The sequence below is a fragment of the Onychomys torridus genome, chromosome 21 (genome assembly GCF_903995425.1).
Source record: "Onychomys torridus chromosome 21, mOncTor1.1, whole genome shotgun sequence".
Lineage (NCBI taxonomy): Eukaryota > Metazoa > Chordata > Mammalia > Rodentia > Cricetidae > Onychomys > Onychomys torridus.
Window position 1 is genome coordinate 35,328,692 of NC_050463.1, and position 22,272 is coordinate 35,350,963.

The window sequence follows — 22,272 nt, forward strand, 5'->3', positions numbered from 1 at the left end:
TATAATTGTTTAATTATGAAAAACAAAGACAGTATTTTCTGACTGCCATTCTTCAGCATTTAAGTCTCAAATTACTATTACCTTTGAGTTGTAGTATTAAAAATTGATTTGAAAATGGCTGTTTAAGTGCCTTGAGATGTTTTAGGATTTATTTTTATTTTATCCCCCACCTTCTGTCTCTGTGTTTGTGTGTACCCAGAGGCCAGAAGACAGATTCCGATTCCCCAGAACTGGAGTTACGGGTGGGCATTTGTGAACCACTTGCTGTGGGTACTGACAACCAAACTGGAGTCCTCTGGGAGAGTAGCAAATGTTCTGGACTGCTGAGTCCCCCTTCTAGCTCCTTCAACTTTATGTTTTAAAACATAAATTAATTAAATTTCTGAAATGATCCTAAACATGCTTTTCCATTTTGTACATATTTATGTGGAGCAGCTTTCTCAGCACTGACAACTTAAAAAAAATCAAAATATTGATCAAGTCTGAAAAACGCCAAAGATGCTCTGCATCCTGTAGTACCAAACTTTCAACCAGGATTTCACTCTTTATTTAATCTTTTCTTAAAGATTGATTTGTTTTATGTTTGTGTTTTGCTTGTAGTACATATGTACAATACGTGTTGCCTGTGGAGGTTAGAAGAGGGTGTTGGATCACCTGGAACTGGAGTTACAGACAGTTACAAGTTGCCATATGGGTGCTGGGAATTGAACCCAGTTCTCTGTTCTTTGTTCTTAACTACTAAGCCATTCCTCCAGCCCAAAATTTAGTTCTTTACAAAAAAAAATAAACATATATATCATTAGTGAATAAAACTACTTTGGTCTTTAACAAATGGTATGTCATTTATTATACAGAAAATTGTCTTAGAAAAATTATGAATTTTATCAATAAACGTTTGATTTGTTTATCTGTTTTATTTCTGAGATCGTGTAAAAATTTCTCGGACAAAAAGGAGCCCCAGTGGGAACAGTTTAGGAAGCCAGCACTAGAGAACTGGGCAAGGGAAGGTGTTAGCTCGGCGGCGGAGTAAAGGAGTCCCGGCCATCAGTTGCTACAGCACCCTCTTTTCTTTTGCTTTCACTTTCAGGGTAACACAAGTCTTTAGGTTTTTGAATTTATTTTTATTTTATGTGAATGGATATTTTGCATGTACGTACGTGCATCACTTGCATGCAATGCCCATAAAGGCCAGGAGAGGGCATTACCCCCCAAGGACTGCTGTTACGATGGTTGTGAGCAGCCGTGTGGGTGCTGGGAAGATTAACCAGTCCTCTTGACCACTGAGTCCTTTTTCCAGCCCTCAGAGTAATAAAATTCTTATACTGAGTGCTCTGAGAATAACCAGTACAGTTTAACTGGTTCTCAGCCTTTTCCACATAATACTGGGCATTCTCAGGTTTAATATGATAGTTATTAGTATTCACACTGTTTCCTACCTTAAAATTCTTGTTGATAGTTGCTCCCATTTTCCTCTTTCTCTAATTTATGACTTTAAAAACTCCTCGCTGATTTTACCTTTACTTCTGTTGTCTTAACTGTGGTTTGGAGAGGGACTAATACTCAATGCCTGCTCAAACTATCATGTCTACCTGGATTAAATATTCAATGCTATTTGTATCTTTTTTTTTTTTTTTTAGTATTACTGTTATTTTATTTTGTAACATTTAAAAGCTTATTTCATAAGCCGGGTGGTGGTGGTGGCACACACCTTTAATCCCAGCACTGGGGAGGCAGAGGCAGGAGGCAGAGGCGGGTGGATCTCTGAGTGGGAAGCCAGCCTGGGCTACAGAGTGAGATCCAGGACAGGTTCCAAAGCTACACAAAGAAACCCTGTCTCAAAAAACCAAACCAAAACAAAACAACCTTATTTCATATGTTCTTAAACATCTTAGCTTTGCACACACACAAAAAAAATCCACCATTTTGACATTCTTTTAAAAGCAACCAATAAGTGAAATTATTGGCTAAATGAAACTTTTAACTAGCTATGATATTCGGCAAAGTCTGGACAGTAATTCACTGGAAAGGGACGCAGATCAAAGCAATGTTCTCTGTACACACGGGTGGCACTAGGACTTGTGACTTGTAGAGAGAGCAGCAGAAAGGATTCTTTTCCATCAGCAACAGCTGATTCATCAGATGGCTATCAAAAGGAATCACAGCCTAATGTTCTTTCTGTAAGGAACTCAAAGAAACTCCAATCTCTGAGAACAGTGGAGTCTCTTCTCCAGGTATATTAACTGTTGGACACTCCAGAAGTCATTTGTTACTAATAACATTTAAAATATGAGCTCTTTCACATTATTGTAAGAGATCAGTGCAGATTCAAGGCCAACTTTGTTGTAAGAGGATTTTCATCTTCCTTAGGATATGCTTTCTGATATGGCATGGTACGGCTTGAATAAGAAATGCCTCCTTCAGGTCCTCACTGGGGAAGGTTATGGAACCTCAGGCAGGTGGAGCCAGGCTACAGGAAGTATGGCACTGGGGTGGGCTTTGAGGGTTTACAGCCTGATCCCATTTGTTGTTCTTTCTTTCTGCTTCCTGTGCGTTGAATACAATGTGATCAGCCAGCTTCCTGTTCTTGCGGTCCTCCACGCATTTCCTCCCATGTACCTCTCCTTTCCAGCTAGGGTGGACTCTATCACTCTGGACCATACACCGAAAGAAACCCTTTCTCTTCTGAAGTGGCTTTTTGTCGTGGTATTTTACCACAGCCACAGAAAACCAACACAGGTAGAAATGAACACAGTAGGTGAAAACAGTGAGTAAAATTAATAGCTTAGATGAACAATGCTGCCATCCATTAGTGAGCTGTCACAAACAAGCCATTAACACTTGGTGACAACTGTAACGTTTTTCATAATTGTAAAATGATTCTTATTAATTTCATACCAAATAAAATTTTAATACATGAAAATAGTGTAAAGAAAGTTTTTTTTCTTGGAAGAGACTGTAAAATTCTTCATGAGAAATGATGCTACCAATTTTTCTAATAATGACACAAGTGTTGTATTCCCTAAATTTAAGTTGAAAATGATATAAATAAAATGGAATTAAAGCCATTCATATTAATATTAAAATTTACAATTCAGAGGTAAGTAAAGTTTGATTTTGCTATAGTATGTATTCACTTGCCTTACTGGTACCTCTGTAGAGAAGAAACTTGGTAAAAATGAGGATTTTACAAGTAAAGTTCTTTTTTATAATAGAATAGTAACATTTTCTTATTTTTCTTTTTTACTTATTTTAAAGGCTCATTTAATTTTATGATTACAAAATTCATTTATGAAAATCTTGCCATCTCTTTCCAGAAAAACAACTTATGGCTTTATACATATTTTTAAGTAGCTATTAAAGATCTAAGTAAACCTAAGGGGACTTTTAGAAAAATACAACTGGATTGTGTTTGAACTTATGCAAACTGCTATTTTGTGGCCAAAGAAAAAGTTCCAAGGGAAATCTTGTTGAAAACTTGATCTAAGCATGCTCAGGAAGTTGTGTGACTTCTATAGTGAGCCAGCAATAAAAGTCTCCGGCATGCTGGACGGCGAGGTCACACGCCTTTAATCCCTGGATTTGGGAGGCACAGGCAGGCGGATCTCTGTGAGTTTGAGGCCAGCCTGGTCTAACAAAGAGAGCTCCAGGACAGCCAGGGTGATACAGAGAAACTCTGTCTTGAAAAGCCAAAAAAAAAAAAAAAAAAAAAAAAAAGGTTTCTGGCACATGAGAAATAAGAAGAGTAAAGAATTTTCATTCAGAAATTTTTATAATGGGAAAAATGGGAACAGCCCAAATGTCCACCAGCAGTTAAAAAAAATTAGTTAATTTGGAATACTGTTACAATAAAACCTCACAACTGTGATACAAATGAACAGAAATCTCAACTCTTAACATCTGCCTGTGGGCACCCAAACTCCTTTCTTATGACTAAAGGAATATAGAAATATGATTAAAAGTATGGATTCTGGGGTCTAACTGCTATACATTTTCCCACCTCATACTTTTAGTCTTGGATAATACTTGTTTTTAGCCAAGCTTGTTAGCTGAGGAAACACAATATTTTTAAATGACTTAGAACAGTTTTGTAGACCTTAACCAACTACATTTAACCTTCCTACTTGACACCTTTCCAATAAATAATGTAAAGCATCGGATTTCCAAGAAGACTGTGTGTGTGTGTGTGTGTGTGTGTGGTGTTTCTCACTGTGTAGTTGTTTATGTGTCTGGTCTATGTAGATGAATGTAAGGCTGTGTGCAAAGGGGAGGCCAGAGTATGTCAGGTACTTCCTGCTTTATTGCTTGAGCTAGATCACTGGACTGAACCAGAAGATCACTATTTTTCCTAGTCCAGTCAGTGAGTTCTTAGGATCCACCTATCTCTGTTCCCCCAATGCTAGAGGTCACAGATAATGGCAGCCGTGCCAGCTGGCTTCCTTTCCATTCCCCTCCCTTTCCTTCTCTCCCCTCTTCTCCCTCCATTCCTTCCTTTCACCATAGGTCCAGGAGACTCCCTGCTCTGGCGCTCTCACCACTAAGCCATCTTTCCACTTCCTCCTACCCTTCTCCCCTGACTTGTACATCCTGTTAATTGCCCACGTGTTTCCTGTTTCGGAAGGCCGACATGCCTTCGTACTTCATCTTTCATTCTCATTCTGCTTCAAGAGAGATACCGATGCTTCATTCTAAGTTTTAAAAAATGTACCTAAAGAAGCCAATCCAGAGCACTTTTTTAATCTTGAATTTCATTTCTTACTTCCTCTTAAAGAAGACAGATTATAAATTTACAGTCAAAATTGTGTATTCAACAGTCTGCATACCAACTACTAAGGCTAAAAGATTAACGACTAATTCAGCTACTGTAACATTTATGTGGGAACAAAATACAAAAAATCTCAGACTAGTAAATTCCAGCATTATTAATCTGGATAAAAGCACATTAATCCTTAGAGATTATTCTCAAAAGACTATTCTTAGGGGTTGAGTATTTAGCTCAGTGGTAGAGCGCTTGCCTAGCAAGTGCAAGGCCCTGGGTTCGATCCTCAGCTCAAACAAAAAAAAAAGAGACTATTCTTACTATTTTTTTGCACCATTTTAAGCTCCACATCTGCATCCCTCTGCCTTAATTTTTACATTTATTTTGTGTATTTATGTGCATACAACCATGCATGCATTCCACAGCTCACATCTAGAGATTCTCTTCTATCATGTGGAACCCAGGGATAAAACTCAAGTTGTCAGGCTCAGAGGCATGCACCTCTACCTGCTAAGCCATCTTGCCACCCCCTCTGGCTTTTTACTATCATTAAGTTTAAAACTTATTTCAAAACTGGCTTTTCATTAAACCCTTCTATTCTCCTTTTCTTAGGATCTTTCTCCCTCCATCCCTTCACAGAAAGAATCCTTATACCCCTGGAACTCTTGAAACCCAACTGTACACAATATTACCCTTGAATTATCTTATGCTCTCAGACCACAGCCATTTAAACAAATCATGTAGTTTGTCACAAAAGAAACCACAAATGCACACATATGATCCGATACCCACTTCTGCTCATTCTCTCCCATGTGGTTTTTCTGCCTCCTATAAAATCCTAAACTCACCCCAGTCCACGTTCTCAAAGCATCCTCCGAATTAGCCACTTGCTCCTCCCCAGCTTTCCTTCCCCACTGTGAGGTCTCTAGTCCAACACAGTCTCTGCTGTGAATGTTCCCTCAGACTTTTTAAATTTACCACATTTTAAATTTACATACTTGCTGTGTGACTGTATTTGCTGCTGTCTCCCCCACTAAACCATACACTCCCGTGTGGACATTTTAAATCTGAGAACACAGAGAAGGCACACGGAGACGTTGGTGAGACTGCTGGTGAGTCTCCACAGCTTAGAAAAAGCCCAGTTCCACAGCTTCCCTGTACAGTGTGAACTCCCTCCTCCTCCTCCTCCTCCTCCTCCTCCTCCTCCTCCTCCTCCTCCTCCTCTTCCTCCTCCTCCTCTCCACGCCTCTCCTTTTCTGGCAGGGTAAGAGAAACACCTGGTGTTAACAGTCCATATTCAATTAGCTGAACATAAACCTAACACCTAAACTGCAAGGATTTAGTTCTTGGCTAAAGAATAGCTTTGCCAAATTAGAGAGCAGCTGGCAAGGACCACCCAGATCAAGCTATTCTCGTTTTCTAGAACACTATCACAGGGCCAGCCCCGGTGGTGCTCGCCTTTAATCCCAGCACTGGGGAGGCAGAGGCAGGCGACCTCTACATTGTGTACACAGTAAGTTACAGGCTACACAAGACTACATAATGAGGCCCAATTTCAAACAAAAACGAAAACACCCAAAACATTTTTCAGGTATCTTAATTATCAATATAGGTTTGATATTTGTTAGAAGTAATTTTATTAAATGCTCAAAGAAAACCAAGATTAAATCACCTTAGCTAACAGTTAAAATCAGCTTATACTTATCAGATGTCTATTTAGATATTGTTGATTATTTTTGTTATGAAACTTGTATCTGTTCTACCATATTGTTAATTAACAGATCCAGTCTTACATGCAAAGCTCTTTGTATCTTTAAAGGTAGCAAATAATACTCATTAAAGTTAAGCATAAAATTATCTGTATGTAGGTATTTGTCTTTCATTTCTGAGATATCTAAATTACAAATGACCTGTTCACATAAAGGCATGATCATCATACATACATAGAGGCTTTTGTAATTAACTGCATTCTTTATGGAATGAAAAGTTCCAGTCACTAACAAGGTGTGTGGACATCTGTCTGTTCTCCACACTAACACGCACAGTCTCCTGGGGTGGGAGGAGAAATGCTGAACAGAGGCTTTAGGAAAAGGTATGGTAAACACTAGTGAGGTATTTTAAAACAAATTATATATTTAATTTACTAAGTACACTTCATGTTTTGGTAATAGTGTTTCAATCATAAAATAACATGTAAGGACTCAGTATGTGGTAGGCACTGTATCAAATACTGGAATACAGCAGTGAACAAAAGAGAGGCAATGTCCTGTAACTTTAGATTGGGGGAATAAACAGGGTTTATAAGTAAAAGTGACATCTCAGCCAAGACCACCTATAAAAGCTATTTTTTTTCCCTCTTTTGTTTTGGGCGAGTGCTCTACTGATCCTATACAAAAATCTTAACTCCAACATTATTTCAGTGGTTCTAATCCTCTTCCACCAACCTGGAACTTATTATTTATATATGTCAACATTTGGACATCCAGGTAACCTTCAAAGTTTGATGTGCCATGGGGACTGGGGTGTAGCTCAGTTAGCGCTTCTGAACGTGCAGGAAGCCCTGGGCCTCACCCTCAGCACAGCAGACACTGACGGTGGTAGCTCGTGCCTGGAACTCTGACAGCTGAGAGGTAGAGGCAGCTTCCCAAGAAGTTCAAGGTCAACCTCAGCTACTTAATGAACTGAGGCTAGCCCAGCCTACAAGTAACCCTGTCTCAAAAATTTAGAATAAATAAATGTTTATTGAGCCAAAAAAATCCTCATCTCTATTGCTCAAAGTCATTATTACACCCTTACTATTTCCCTGTATCTCTCTAGCCTTGAACTTACGGCGATCGTCCTGCCTCATCCACTTGAATGTTGAGGTTATAGGCCAGTGCCAACATACATGGCTTCTACTATTTCTGTCTGGTGCACGTCAGACCAATATCATGTTACTACTTCCACATTGTTAGCAATCCTACTCTGAGCTCTTCACCAACAGTCTGACCCCTGTCCTTACAGTCTGCCTCACAGTGTTAGACTCCTAATCACCAGTCAGTCACGCCTTCAGCAGTCATCCAAAAAGAATTCACAGCCTGCATTCACATACCTATGATGGAAGCCCTCTCATTAACATAGCCTATAATGACAGGACTCAAAAATATGGGATTGGGGATTTAGCTCAGTGGTAGAGCGCTTGCCTAGCAAGCGCAAGGCCCTGGGTTCGGTCCTCAGCTCAAAAAAAAAAAAAAAAGACAAAAAGTAAACTAAATAAATGAAGAAAAAGAAGTAGAATGGTGTGTGTGTGTGTGTGTGTGTGTGTGAGAGAGAGAGAGAGAGAGAGAGAGACAGAGAGAGAGAGAGACAGAGAGAACACGCAGGTGCTAGCTTTGTCAAAGTGCACATGTGGAGATCAGAGAATAACTTTGGGAGTTGCTTCTCTCCTGCCCCTGTATGAGACAAGGGACTGAACTCAGGTATGCAGTCTTGCTCACAAGAACTCAACCTGCGGAGGCATCTTGCTGTCTGTAACTGGAGAATTTCAAGCCTTTCTCTCAGCAACTGATAGCAGGAAAGATGCCTCAGAAACAAAAAAACAGTAACAACTCAGGAAGTCTGACCTATATTACACACCACTTACACCTGACAGACAGTGTTTTTTTTTTCTTTTGAACAACACAAAATTGCAGAAAACTATTTTCAGGCACATGCAGACCTTCCACCAGTAAGGACTATATACTGAGAAATTAAAATACATTTAAAAGTATTAAAACCACTGGAATATGGTAAATATAACTGAAATAAATTAAAAAGCAGTACATAACATTTAGAAAAATTCCAAAGCTCCAAATGTTTAAAATTAACACATTCTAAATAATTAACAAAAACAGAATTTGGAAAATTAAAACAGATAATGAAAAATACTAATGAAAAATACAAACAGTAACACGTTAAAAATTAACAGAGAGAGAGGATGCTATTGTCTTAATTTTTGAGTTTTGCTCTTAAAAGCTAAACTAACTCTCTCTCTCTCTTCCTCTCTCTCTCTCTCTCAACAAAGCTCTAGAAAGGTAAAAATAAAAAGCTAAAGACACAGCAAAAAAGATGGAAGGATCAACTCAAATGAGAAATCAGTCAAAAGACTGAAACAATAGAGAAGATTTTAGCACAGCAGCAGTTAAAAAGATTAACAAGACTCACTATCTGCAGTTCTCATGGGCAACTTTTCCTTTGGCATGCCTGATATGAACATGGCCGGCAGACACTAACGCTGTCCGTCCATTCTCCACGGTCAGGTCCCTAGTCTAAACCAGGGCTCGGCAACAACTGCGCTACTGTTCCTGGGCTAAGCAGGGCTCATTAATGTCTTTTACATTTTTTTCAAAGCTGTTTTACTGCAGTAAGCTGAGTTTGCTGGGTGCAGCCGTGTTCATCTGCTACGGTCCCTGGCTAATTTTGTACTCCACCAGCTGGGCTGAGTAGTTGCTGCATGGTCAGCAATGTCTACATCTTTACCATCTGGTCACTTATAGACAAAGTTCGCTGACCCCTGCTCTGTACATAGTCTTCCTGCTCCTCTTTCTCTTGCTGCCAATTATATATCCAATCTAAGAGTCAGTTCAAAACCTCAGCGGTATCCCTTTACTTCCTGGAAAATACCTTGAACAAAATCTTCTAATGTTGATCTGTAGAGTGTTAAGTATTCTCTCTCTCTCTCTCTCTCTCTCTCTCTCTCTCTCTCTCTCTCTCTCTCTCTGTGTGTGTGTGTGTGTGTGTGTGTGTATTTCCTTCATTTAGCAGTACATTCCCTAAAAAAAAAAAAAAAACCTCTCATTCATCAACAAAATAGCAAGCGTTTAGATGACTAAGTGGGTGAGAGCTAAGGACACCGTCTCCTCTCCTGTAAAGAACAATTTTCTAAATGTATCAGAATCCGGGGTTCAATGCAGTATTCCAGCTGGATAAGCAGACTCTCCTACACCATGGTTAATAATTCTTTCCAATTCATTATTTAGGTTGAGTAGGTAGGAACTGGGGTGCTACAAAAAAGTATGTTTCGTTAGCCAGAAGAAAGATATTGAATGTCAGAACTAGCATTTCTTCTCAAGTATCATGTAATCATTTCTTCCTTAGGGACACTACCCACTAAGTTTCATTGCATACAGATACCTCTTAACAGACTGGCTAGGAAAGTCATACATAATGATATCTGAACTTTTTTTTTTAATACCTGAACATTCATATATCAAATCTTATTCTCTTTTCTCCAAATGTCATTCTGTAACTGTATTAAAGACAGCCCCTTCAGTGGGATCCTAGTATAAACAATTATTTTAAAATAAAGTCTGTCTTAGCTTACCTTTTGTGTAAAAACCAAATTTTATGATGCAAGACAAGTAAATGAACAGAACCCTCTCATATACACAAGTGCTGGAGAGACAGCTCAGCAGTTAAAAGCACTTGCTGCTCCTGCAGAGGCCTCAGGTGCAAATCTCAGCACCCACATGGTGGCTCAAAGCCATCTGCATTTCCAGGTCCAAAGGATCCTAACACCTTCTTCTGGCTTCTACATGCACATGGTGCACATAAATCCTGGCAAACATCCATACACAAAAAAATCAAAGTAAATATTTAAAAAATTAAAAAAGTAAAATTAAAAATACACAATTAAGAAAAGAACTAAATTTGTCCATAGTGGTTTTTGATATTCCCAAACACATTCCTTATTAAAACCTTGAATGTGGATATTTGTTGTATGAGTTAAACTAAATTACATCTAATTTGCTATACATACACACACATACACAAACACAGGCACAGATGCATATAGTGGTCAAGTTGAAACAACATATTAGGAAAGGCAAGGAGGCCTGGAGAGATGGCTCAGCAGTTAAGAGCATGTACTGCTCTTCCAGAGGACCCAAGTTGGGTTCCTAGCACCCACATCAGGTAGCTGACAACCATTTATAACTCCAGCTTCTAGGGAATCTAACACCTTCACTCAAGTGTGTGTACACACATACACAGCTTAAAATAATAAAAATTTTAAAAAAACCTAAAAAGCAACATAATGGTTTAGGAAGCCATGAGTTCTGGATCTGGGCCTCTGGGATTCATTGTGCTGAGTTCATGGGCTAGATTTTGGTAAACTGACTTTTCAGATGTGAGCAGGTAAAAGATGAGATGGGTAGTAAAGACAGTATGCATGGATCAATGAAAAGTCATCACCACTATTATTAAATTTGAAAGCACATTATTTCACTGACTTTGAGTCTAAGGCCATTTTAGTACTTGAAAAAGTCAAAGAACTTTCAACAGTTTTTCAATTTCACATATGTATTTTTCAAGAAGGTTTACCATCTAGTTTTAAGTCTAAAACACATTCAAATGAATACTTGGCAAGAATAAATTTAGAACACCATTCATAAAGGACTGCCACTTAGGATGCAACTGGCTTATTGGAATGATGCTTAAAGTTGATACAATTAAGCAATTAACAGGGGCAAAGAATTTATGAAAGACCCTTGTTAACGCTGACCATAGAAGAGTTTAAACGCATGTTTAAATTCTTCTCAGGTTTAAATTCACTAAAACAATAAAGGGAGTATAAGAGGCAAGTAATATCAAATTCTTCGTCATAAATGAGTAAACAAGACATCTATGTTTTCCTATCTAACCATCTGGAATACACCACAAACTCCCTGAAAGAAAAAAAAATGCAAGTATAAATTATATTCTGGGACTACTAGCATGGCATGTTTCAATAAATAGACTCTTGACAAGATCTACTGGTAAAAGAACGGACATGAAAATGGACTTTCATTACTTGTCTATTGTTCTTACCAAACTCTTGAAACCAAGAAATTACCCCTGGAATAAAAGAGGAATAAGAAGAGCAAGCAAGCAAACATTCCCACAAACAGCCACTAAGGGCACAGTTACGGCCCACTGCAGAGCAGAACGGAAGGGCAAAGGCCGAGTCTGAGACATATTTCCTCCCCCTCTCTCCCTTTGCTCACTGTCTTCCACCCCTCTCCACATCTGGCCTGATTCTGTGCTCTAGTAAACACTGACTTCAGGACTGGGGTTGCAGCTCAATCATATCACACTGCCGACCCTGTACAAGTACCACAGAAGAGAAACCAATTTGTTAAGACTGGGATACATGAACTCTTGAGTTGGCTAAAGTCCATCTGGCTGAAAGTCTGGACAGCAAGGACAAACATCATGTTTCCTCTTGATGGCTTTGGTGATTAAATATGAAGTAACTTAAGTAGAAAGGTTAAGCAAAGGAAGAACTCCACCAGCCACAATTCTTAAACATGGTACTGGCAGCTGAGCAAGGGAGAGCTGTGATCGCAAAATCACCCAGCTGAATGAGCAGCAACAGTTGGGTAAACAAGACATTGGACAGCAAGGGCTGGGAGTGACAAAGACAAGCTGTCTATCAGCATGTGCAAATCACGAGAGTTATTTACATTTGCTGTGTAACTTCAGAGCATACAGGTAAATGGAGAGAATGAAGTCAAATCCTCCATAACTGGACAACCTAGAATTAACTACCTGCATGTGCACTGTTTACAAATGTAGACAAGTACATACTTTAGTTTTAATGACTATAAAACCATGATGCACATATGAATGAAATTATGTATAGGACTTAGATTTGTACCCTTTTTTCCTATTAAAAACAACATTATGGAACTAGAGAGTTGGCTCAGCAGTTAAGAGCACTTGTTATTCTTGCAGAGGACCCATGTTTCATTTACCAAAACCCATTTGGTGGCTCACAAACATCCATAACTCCAGTGCCAGGGGATCCAACACCCTCTTCTGACCTCTGCAGGCACCAGCATACAAGTGGTGCACATAATTCCAGGAAAAACGCTCATCCACACAAAAGAAAATCAATCCTTTTTTTTTTAATTTTTTTTTTTAAGCAAACCAACAACAACATTGCAATGAGGCATCTATCTCCTGGCTGAAACTTTGTTTACACTCCTGGAAATACCAAGGATACTGGCATGGGCGGCTCATTAATGTCAGTTAGCCAAGCCTGGGCATATGGTAGATAACAGATGTCTGAGGGAAGGCTAATAAATTCAATTATGTACACATTAATTATGAGGTGGCAACGGGACATCTAAGTGGGTATGTGTCACTGACTTATAAGGACGGGGATTTATAGCTCTTGGGATCACTAACATTGACGCTGTAGTGTGGCACATGAGATGACCAAGGGGGAAGGGCAATGAAAGCTGGAAGAAGTGAAAAGACAGGATAGGAGTAAAAGGTAAAAAGAAAACCAGCGGACATCAAAAATGGACAGATCATGACTTCCAAGCTCAAAAACTATTTTCTTGGGGGCCTGCCCAAACAATCACAACATTTAAAACCACAAGTAGGTCTGAATGTTTATACTCAAAGGCACCTGGAGGTCAGTGTCCCCCCAGAGCCACTACAATACACTGTCATGCTTAATGTTCCTGCCACCCTCCTCAACCATGCCATAAAGACTGCAGTCTATCATGTCTAGCACGGTAGGTTTGTGGGATAGCACTATAAAGTCCCATGGGGGGGAGCATCTAAAAATGCTTCTTTCTTAAGATTACGGATAAGCCTTTGCTGTCTCATGGCTGAAACTCAGAACAGTGCTTGGCGGCACCAGTATCTGCTTCCGGAGATGTGCCAGCCAGCCCCGTGATGGCCACTCCAGCATTGTTACTGCTCCCCAAACATTACACTGTGTGCATGGAGGTCAAGATACTGACCATCTACTCTACACCCAGCCATGTGCTCAGGTTCTATTTAATCTCATCTCTTCAAAGTCCTATAAGTAAAAACAATTACCCTCCTTTACTACCGAGAGGATCTGTTCAGAAAAGACAAATTTATACCTAAACTAACCTATGAGTTGGAACCATCTCTCCATTGTTATTCTGCTTACCCATTATCCATACTGAATCCATATGAACATGTACATAAGGACTCATGTTTCTTTTCTTTGCTCCATTTTACAGTGTTAGAAAGCAATACAATGAATTTGTGAATTATCTGGACACACAAAGATAAGAGGTAAGACTACTTGCTCTGGAATCTGATGACTGTTCAAATACAGCTTTGCTACCTACTAGCTAGGTGATCTTGGATAATTCATTTCCTGTGTGCTAGTTTATAAAGTGGGAGTAGTAGAGCTATAGAGTTGCTGTGAGGAATGTACATGAAGAACTAAGAATCAAGTTCTAAGTTCTAGAATTAAGTACTAGTATTAGCAATACTAATAGCTAGGACTAATGCATACTTCTCATATATGCTACCTGCTTTAGTTTGCTTTCGGTTGCTACTAAAACCCTGACTCAAACTAATGATTTATTCTAGCTTACAGGTTAGACACCATTGGGAGAAGGCAAAGCAGGAACTATAGGCAGGAATCTGGAGGCAGGAACTGAAGCTTGGCTTGTACTTATCAGTTACCTTCCTTATACTTCCCAGGACCACCTGCCCAGGGGTGGCACTGCCCACAGTGGCCTATGTGGGGGGGGAGGGAGGAGGGAGAGAGAGAGAGGAGAGGGAGAGGGAGAGGGAGAGGGAGAGAGAACTGATTTTCATTTTCTACAGTACTGTAGAGTTTTAAAGTCTTTTAGACTTAAACTGGCTTGCTCATTTAAAAAATATTTGAGGATTCAAATTGATTTCAACATTACTATTCTTTAAGGACTTGGGAAAGCAGAGATAACAGATAACTACTTAGGCTTCTATTCATGGAACAGAGACATACAATTGAGAATTGCACACCAGTGGCATCCAATTTCTTATAGTTCTTTCTAAAACATTGTTCATCATATACTGGCCCTTGGAAACAACCTGTATGCCCTGAATGTATAAAGCAAAAAGCAAATGAAAGCATAGGATGTAAAAACTATAAGTATCATATTATGAATATTCCTTTTGGGTTATTTCTTTGCATGAGTCAAGTTGGCTATAAAGAATCATGAAGAAGGACTTAGGATTAAAGAATCTTGTTCCAGCTAGAAAAGCTAACAGATTAACTGAGATTGGAAACTACACACAACCTCTCAGCTAACGTTTCCAGCATGCCATGAGAAATGAATATTGTAAAATGGCAACAGCATTTAGTTCTGTGAAATATCACATTCAACATAAAATTCTTATTTTTAAATCATTCTAAGTATGAAAAAATGATTAAAATTCAAGTTCATTTAAGATTTCTTTGAGTTAATTTACTATACTTTTATACTTACAACTATATTCTCATATATCACCAAATGTAAAAATCCAGGAGGTAAGGTCACAATATAAAATACAATCTCTAAATTGAAACATTAAAACACTCCTGGGTTAAACCAAAGAGTTAAGCCTTAATTAGAAAGTAGTCAATGGCAACAAAAACAAAACATTTAGGAGACACTGGCCTTGTATTTCATTAAAGAGTCTTGATTCCTGACAGTCTGTGAGTTTACAGTATTTAGAACTCCATGAGGACTATTTTATAAAAATTGCTTCAGAAATTACAGAGTTCTCGCTGGGCAGTGATGGCGCATGCCTTTAATCCCAGCACTCGGGAGGCAGAACCAGGTGGATCTCTGTGAGTTTGAAGCCAGCCTGGGCTACCAAGTGAGTTCCAGGAAAAAGGCACAAAGCTACACAGAGAAACCCTGTCTCGAAAAACCAAAAAAAAAAAAAAGAGGAAATTACAGAGTTCTCTTACCATTTCTGTTGTGGCATATTAATTTAAGATATGTTACATTCATTTATGCTGTGGAATATTTGTTTAGTAGTGCAAAGATGTGTTACATTCTCTTAAGTTGCATTTGTTTAACTCTGTGAAGCAGTGTTACTTTGCCTGCCTAAAACACCTGATTGGTCTAATAAAGAGCTGAATGGCCAATAGCAAGGCAGGAGAAAGGATAGGCAGGGCTGGCATGCAGAGAGAATAAATAGGAGGAGAAATCTAGGGAAGAGAGCAAGGAATGAGAAAAGGAGGAGAGGAGGGCACCAGGGGCCAGCCACACAGCCACCCAGCCAGCCATGGAGTAAGAAGGAAAGAAAGATATATAGAATAAAGAAGGGTAAAAAGTCCAGAGACAAAATGCAATTAAAAAGAAATGGGATAATTTAAGTTGGAAAAACTGGCTAGAAACAAGCCAAGCTAATGTATTTATTCGGAAGCTGGGTGGTAGGCTCCTAAAGAGTAAAACAAACAAAAAACCAAACAAACAAACAAAACATTTCTACAAGTATTCCTTGTGTGTGGGCGCACAGTGTGCGCTGTTCTGGGGAACAGACACAGGAGGCAGAATGTGCTGTGTACATGCTCTACTACTGAGCTACATCCCCAGGACCACAAGTCTTTATCAGTCAGTGAAACAGACATAGTAATTGTATGCACATAGTAAATTTTTAAGAGAATAAATGAAATGCTCACACATCTAAATTCTTTAAGTCTGAATGAAATCTCATAACCTTGTTCTTAAAAACTTGCTTCAACATGAATACTGCCAAAACTTACTTACTTACTTATTTACTTCCTTCCTTCCTTCCTTCCTTCCTTCCTTCCTTCCTTCCTTCCTTCCTTTCGCTGGGAATTGAACTCAGGACCTCTGGAAGAGCAGTCGGTGCTCTTAACCTCTGAGCCATCTCTCCAGCCACCAAAAATTCTTAAAAACTCATAAAGACTAAGATTTTCCTCTGCACCACACAGGGCCCTCCATATGTGCTGTCTCTAAGATACATCATATCATGTTGTCACTTTAAAATAATTGGGGCAAGATTAGAGATCTCTACTGTGCCCAGCAAAATTCTGTATTCAAATATCAACAACTTCTTACAATGTTACAAGTCCAATAATCTCTTTGCACAGTCTGGAAGGCTAAAAAGACACTAATATAATCAACCAGGATGTCACAGATTACTGTTATCAGTAGGTTCACTAATAATAATTTAGCAATGATTGTCTCAATAGCTTTAACTTATAGGAGTTTCTATCTCCTCATCTGTAAAAACGGAGGTTGATCACACTAAATTCTATGATTACATGATTTTAGAAAAGAAAACAAATCTATTCTGTATATTTTTTCAGAAAGGATATGATGCTTCAGAGGTCCATAGAAATGGCTTTGAACTTTGGTGATGATTAGCTATGAAACTCCAATAAAGATATTTTACCTCAAAAATAATTCCCATAGGGACAAAATTTTTGTGAAAATCACCAGAGAGTTTGATGATTATCTGAAGTGGGTCACATAACCTAAGGATTTGTGATCTGTAAATTTAATAGAATTCAGCAAGTTGGGAGTGTATTAATAAGTCTCAAAACAAAGCAGCACTAGGGACCAAACCCTATGCATGTAAGAAAAGCTCCCCAACACTAAACTGTACCCTCACCTTTTAAAAACTGTTATTTTGATGCAAGGACTCTCTAAATTACCCAGGCTGGACACAAACTTGCAACAATCCTCCTGCCTCCACCTCCAAAGTTGGGATTTGCAGGCATGTGTCACCATATACTACTGGAAAGTTAGATTTTTTTTTTTACAAGCATGGAAGAAAATCGTGACTTACAAAAACTAAAACATGTTACAAGTTGAGTATCTCTAACTCATAAATCTGAAATATAATGCTTCAAATCTCAGGCTCTGAGCAATCACAGGACACCACAAGTAGGAAATTCTACACTTGGCCCCATGATGAATCTTAGTCAAATGCAGGTGCTCTAAAGATTATTGTATAACATTATCTTCAGACTGTAGGGTAAGGTAATATATGAAATATAAATGAATTTTGTTTTTTAATTCATAGTGTATATATTCATATCTTACTGTGTATATTTAAATGTTAGTCTGGAAAATCTAAATTTCTAATACTTCTGGTCTCGGGCATTTCAGAACAGAGAGTAATCCACTTGCAGCTTAGCTGGTTAAACTATGCTAGTAATCAGAGGTGAGATGGGTGACAGCCATGTCACTATGATTAGACAGTGTAATTTTCTATTCTAATCAGCCAACAATGGTGAAAACACTTACTCAGAATTCTACGTTTAAGCAAACATTAGCTCAATTCTATTATTTTCATGTGGACAATCTATCTGGGGACAGAACTTGAATAAAAATACAAAACTAACAAGAATAATTAAATTATGACAATGGTTTACACTTCTGAAAGATTAAATACCAACCATGCACATTAAAATTAGAACAGTCTTATGACATCCTAATTGACAATTAAGATTAGTTAAGTATGTTAAGCTAGGATGTGAATTTTCATTATAGGTCTATGAAAAATTAAGATACTTTTCAAATGTACAATGAGAGAAAATCAAGCAATCTGAGTTACTGCAGCAGGAAAGAAGGATTAATTACACAATTCTTTAGAGGCTAATTAAAAACAAAAACACTGGTGCTGAGGTTGCTCGGATTCTGTGTAGAACAGGCCCGAAAGGTGCCAATATCTGCTTGTGTAGTCCAGTTCCGGTGCGCATCTCTGGCGCAAGCTTCTCTTAGGATTTCCCTTATCTAAAACGGGTCCCCAGGGAAGCGGCAAGGAGAAATTCTGTAATTATTTTCTGATGCAATAAAAGGAGAGGCCTTTCTAATACTGAATTTTAAGGAAAAAAAAAACCCAGCTTTTCCCCCAATTGTGATAGCAATAACTTTGCCAGGAACATAAGAGGAAACAGGCTCTAATTTCTGGTATATATCTTTTGTCTTTTTTAGTTAAAATACACCTAATTTTCCTGGCAGAGTTTTATTAAGTTATGAAATCAAAAATCAATTACTTTTTGTTATAAAATACAAATTACAGCTCGCTCTATTCACAAGAGGAAAGCAGTTATTGAATCCTCTAATGGCAATGTGAACTCTGGCTTCTTTGACGTTGCACTTAGGAATTACCTTGGAGCCATGAAGACAGTGCTTTGCTCCTTTGAACAACAGTACATTTCCTTCACATGAAGTACACTGTGTGAAGGGCTTGGGGAAGGAAAAATGTATCTCTAGATCTTAGGTTACAGGAACCTTATAATCTGAGCATATATTTTCATTCCTACTCCTGTTTGCCGAAGAACGACACGCTTCCTAACACTTGCAGAAGTATTAGTAGCAGAGTTAGTCCAGCCTAGATTTACTGCTTTCCTTCTCTTCAGCTGTTTCCTTACTTTCCTCAGTAGTACTTAGAGCACAACTTCATGTGTGAATGCTTGTATGCCTCACAGGAGAAAAATTTAAAACAAGAAAACAACCAAATAAGCCCAGCACTTTACTCCCAGGAACTGCCACTAGCCTGCGTCTGTGACACCAGGTACATGACAGTTTTTAGGGACTCAATTTTTGCCATCTATAAAATGAGGCTGTTGCAGCACAACTAACTCCAAGCTCACTTCCAGATAAAACACTCACGTACGCCTTTATTTATGTTAGTAGATGAATGAGGAACAGGTTTAGAGTAAGTCCATATGAGAATATGAACTTAAACACATGTAGAAATAGAAAATGACAGTGTTTTAAAAACTGTAATGTTTGCACTTAAGAGTTTCTTTTCGCAATCTGAGTTTAGACAGGATAAAGACAGATCAAGAAGACCTATTGTCTCAGTCAACTTCTCAGTACTCTCCTTTTGTAATTCTACTATTCTAATGCTCACAGGAATATAATCAAAGTGTGACAGCTAACCTGGATTGTCAACAGGATTGAACTGAGAAAAGCTTAGGAGATAAAGCACAGTTCTGGGTGTGTCTGCAAGGGGGTTTCCAAAGACCACATCGTTAAGGCTGGACACAATGAAAGTGAAAACAGACTCCTGGGAGGTGGTAGATACTGCGGAAGGTAGGGCTTGTTGGAAGAAGGGGGCACTGGGGACCTGTCTCTGAAGGGAATATCATGCCCTTGGCCCTTCCCGTCTACTGTTTGCCATGAGGTTCTGCCCAAGCGACCATGGATTGAATCTTCTGAAACAGTGAAGCAAGTCAATAATGCCTCCATCACAGTCTTTTTCCCAGGCAATTGTCCCAGCAATTCAAAGCAACTATCACACTAAGGCTACGCTTTCTCGGTGTACTATCCCTGATCTAGTCCATGTAGAACAGATGCTACGCTTTCTCCAATGTCACTATCCCCAACCTATCCATACAGAGCAGATGCCAATCTCTCCTGTAGAGCCAATCAGTAAATACTTTAAGTGTTATAGGTTACAGAGTACAACAGCTCAGCTCTGCCATCCAAATGTGAAAGCAGCTATGTCTGTATACAAACGAATGGCACTGTGGCTCTGTGCCAATAAAACTTTACTTGTAAGACACAGGCTGCAAAAGCCGGTTTTGTTCCATAAACTAGTTTGCCAACTACTGCTCTAGATCATATAAAGCAAAACAAGATGTGTAAAAATCAGTTATCTACTAAGGAGGCATAGTTTCAAAACAGAAAACTCTTTTTAAAATGATCAGTTTCCTTAAATTTCTCAGACTTGTGAGAAACAAAAGTCTAATGTAAATGGGAATGTGTTATAGTCTTAAATTTAGATAGGATTTCAACCTATATGTTTAGGACAAATAGGCTTCCTCTCCTTTGTCAACATGGCCATCCGTTAAGGCAATGCTGACTGCCAAGCTTTCTAGAAATCACTTACTCTGGCCTTCTGCTAAGAGCTCAAGCCCTTGACTTTTGATCTTGGCAAACAGATATCCTGTATCAAGCTTTCAATGGTATTTCATTCTTTTCTTTCCCGCTAATCCAAAGACATGACCTCCTATCCTGAGCCCCAAATATCCAGTATTTCTATCACTTACTTAGAAAAAGATGGCAAAGAATATGAACAGAGAAGAGAAGAGAGGGGAGGGGAGGGAAGGGGAGGGGAGGGAAGGGGAGGGGAGGGGAGAGGAGAGGAGAGGAGAAGAAGGGAAGAGAAGAGAAGAGAAGAGAAGAGAAGAGAAGAGAAGAGAAGAGAAGAGAAGAGAAGAGAGGAGAGGAGAGGAGAGGAGAGGAGAGGAGAGAGGAGAGGAGGGGAGGGGAGGGAAGAGGAGGAGAGGAGAGAAGAGAAGAGAGAGGGCAGGGGAGGGTAGGGGAGGGGAAGAGGTTAGAGACAGAGCAGGCTTAGGTAGCAGGAATCCCCTTGGGAAAAGGCTTAATTTGAGTGAAAACTTTAGCTAGAACAAAGGACACTTTACTTGACGTGAGACACTCACTTGTGAAGAACTAAGTTATGGGGTAGCTTTATTCTTATGTTCTTACCTAGATCACACTGCTCCCAGCTGTGAAACTGACTGATGCCAAAGTTCCTGATGAGCCTCTGCTATTGGTAACTATGGTTACCCCTTCAAAACAATATAAAATTACAAAGTAGGAGGGAACAGAAATTTGAGGAGAGGTTTCTTGAAATTTCAGAAAATGAAGCTAAGAGTAACAAGACAGAATGATGTGGTTTTCAGAGGAGCCCTCAGAGTTCTCCATCTCTGAGCCCCACAGTCTTAGTATATACTCGGCAAGGAGTAATCCTCCAGTGGTGTGTAATCCTCCAGTGATGATGCATTCTCTTACAGTGGACAACACCTTAGGAACCCAACTAATAACTCCATGAGGGAACTATTGAATTTGATTTGTAACAGAGAAGCTTACTGGTAAAAAGAAATTAAGAGCACGAGGCCGCTTCCTAAGAGCTCTATAAGCTATGCTCTGAGATGGACCTATTAGTATTAGAAGGAAGTTGCTTGTACACACAATACCTCCACAGGGTAGGCCAGATGGGGTCTCAGTGCTGAGAGGGTAAGGAGACATCCTACAGTTGATACTCATCAACAAAGGGAAAATCAGCTTTTTCCAATAAGTGTCACTGGGTGTATCAATCACACTTCAAGGCAGGCCCCATGCCTAGTAGTAGTTGGCCAACACAAAATGAACTCAAGTATCTTTGTGGTGATATATGCACCCCAATAAAACTTATCTGGGGATCAGAGGACAGAGCCAGCCACTAGATTAGACATAGAGGCCAGACACTGGTGGCACACACACTTAATCCTATCACTTGAGAGACAGAGATCCACTCTGTGAGTTCAAGGCCACACTGGGAACAGAGCCAGGTATGGTAGCACACACCTTTAATCCCAACACTTAAGATCTCATGCTTTTGCTTGGGAAGCATACACGATTTTAACCCCAGGAAGTAAGATGGCAGGGCAGAAAAAGGTATACAAGGCATGAGAAAACAGAAACTCACTGTCTTGAGACTGAGAAGTTCCTAGAGGAGACTGAGGGGTTCCAGCTTGTGGCTGGCTTGTTCTGCTTCTCTGATCGTTCAGCTTTCACCCCAATGTCTGGCTCCGGGTTTGTTTTGTTTTGTTTTGTTTTGTTTTGTTTTGTTTTGTTTTGTTTTGTTTTTTAATAAGACCATTTAGCAATTCATGTTACATATCTTTGTGAACTTTTCATCATTTTGCTTTGTGTGTTTGGGCCTTTTTTTAAAAATCATAATGGCCTTTTGCCTATTTGCTTTGATTTTTTTTTCATATTTTTGTGGGCTTTTTTGTT

General features: G+C 39.1%; 1 protein-coding gene across 9 annotated transcripts in view; it reads right to left on the reverse strand.

Annotated features, from left to right (window-relative positions):
- The window catches only part of Ncoa1 (nuclear receptor coactivator 1), a 202,034-nt gene that overhangs the window by 90,569 nt on the left and 89,193 nt on the right, over positions 1 to 22,272 (reverse strand). The window contains exon 1 of one of the 9 annotated variants that reach the window (XM_036170288.1): positions 10,098 to 10,117. The exons of the other annotated variants lie outside the window; for them this stretch is intronic. The gene's annotated coding sequence lies outside the window, so the exon portion shown is untranslated. Of the gene's footprint in view, positions 1 to 10,097; positions 10,118 to 22,272 lie in introns of those variants that run through there. 9 annotated transcript variants of the gene reach the window in all.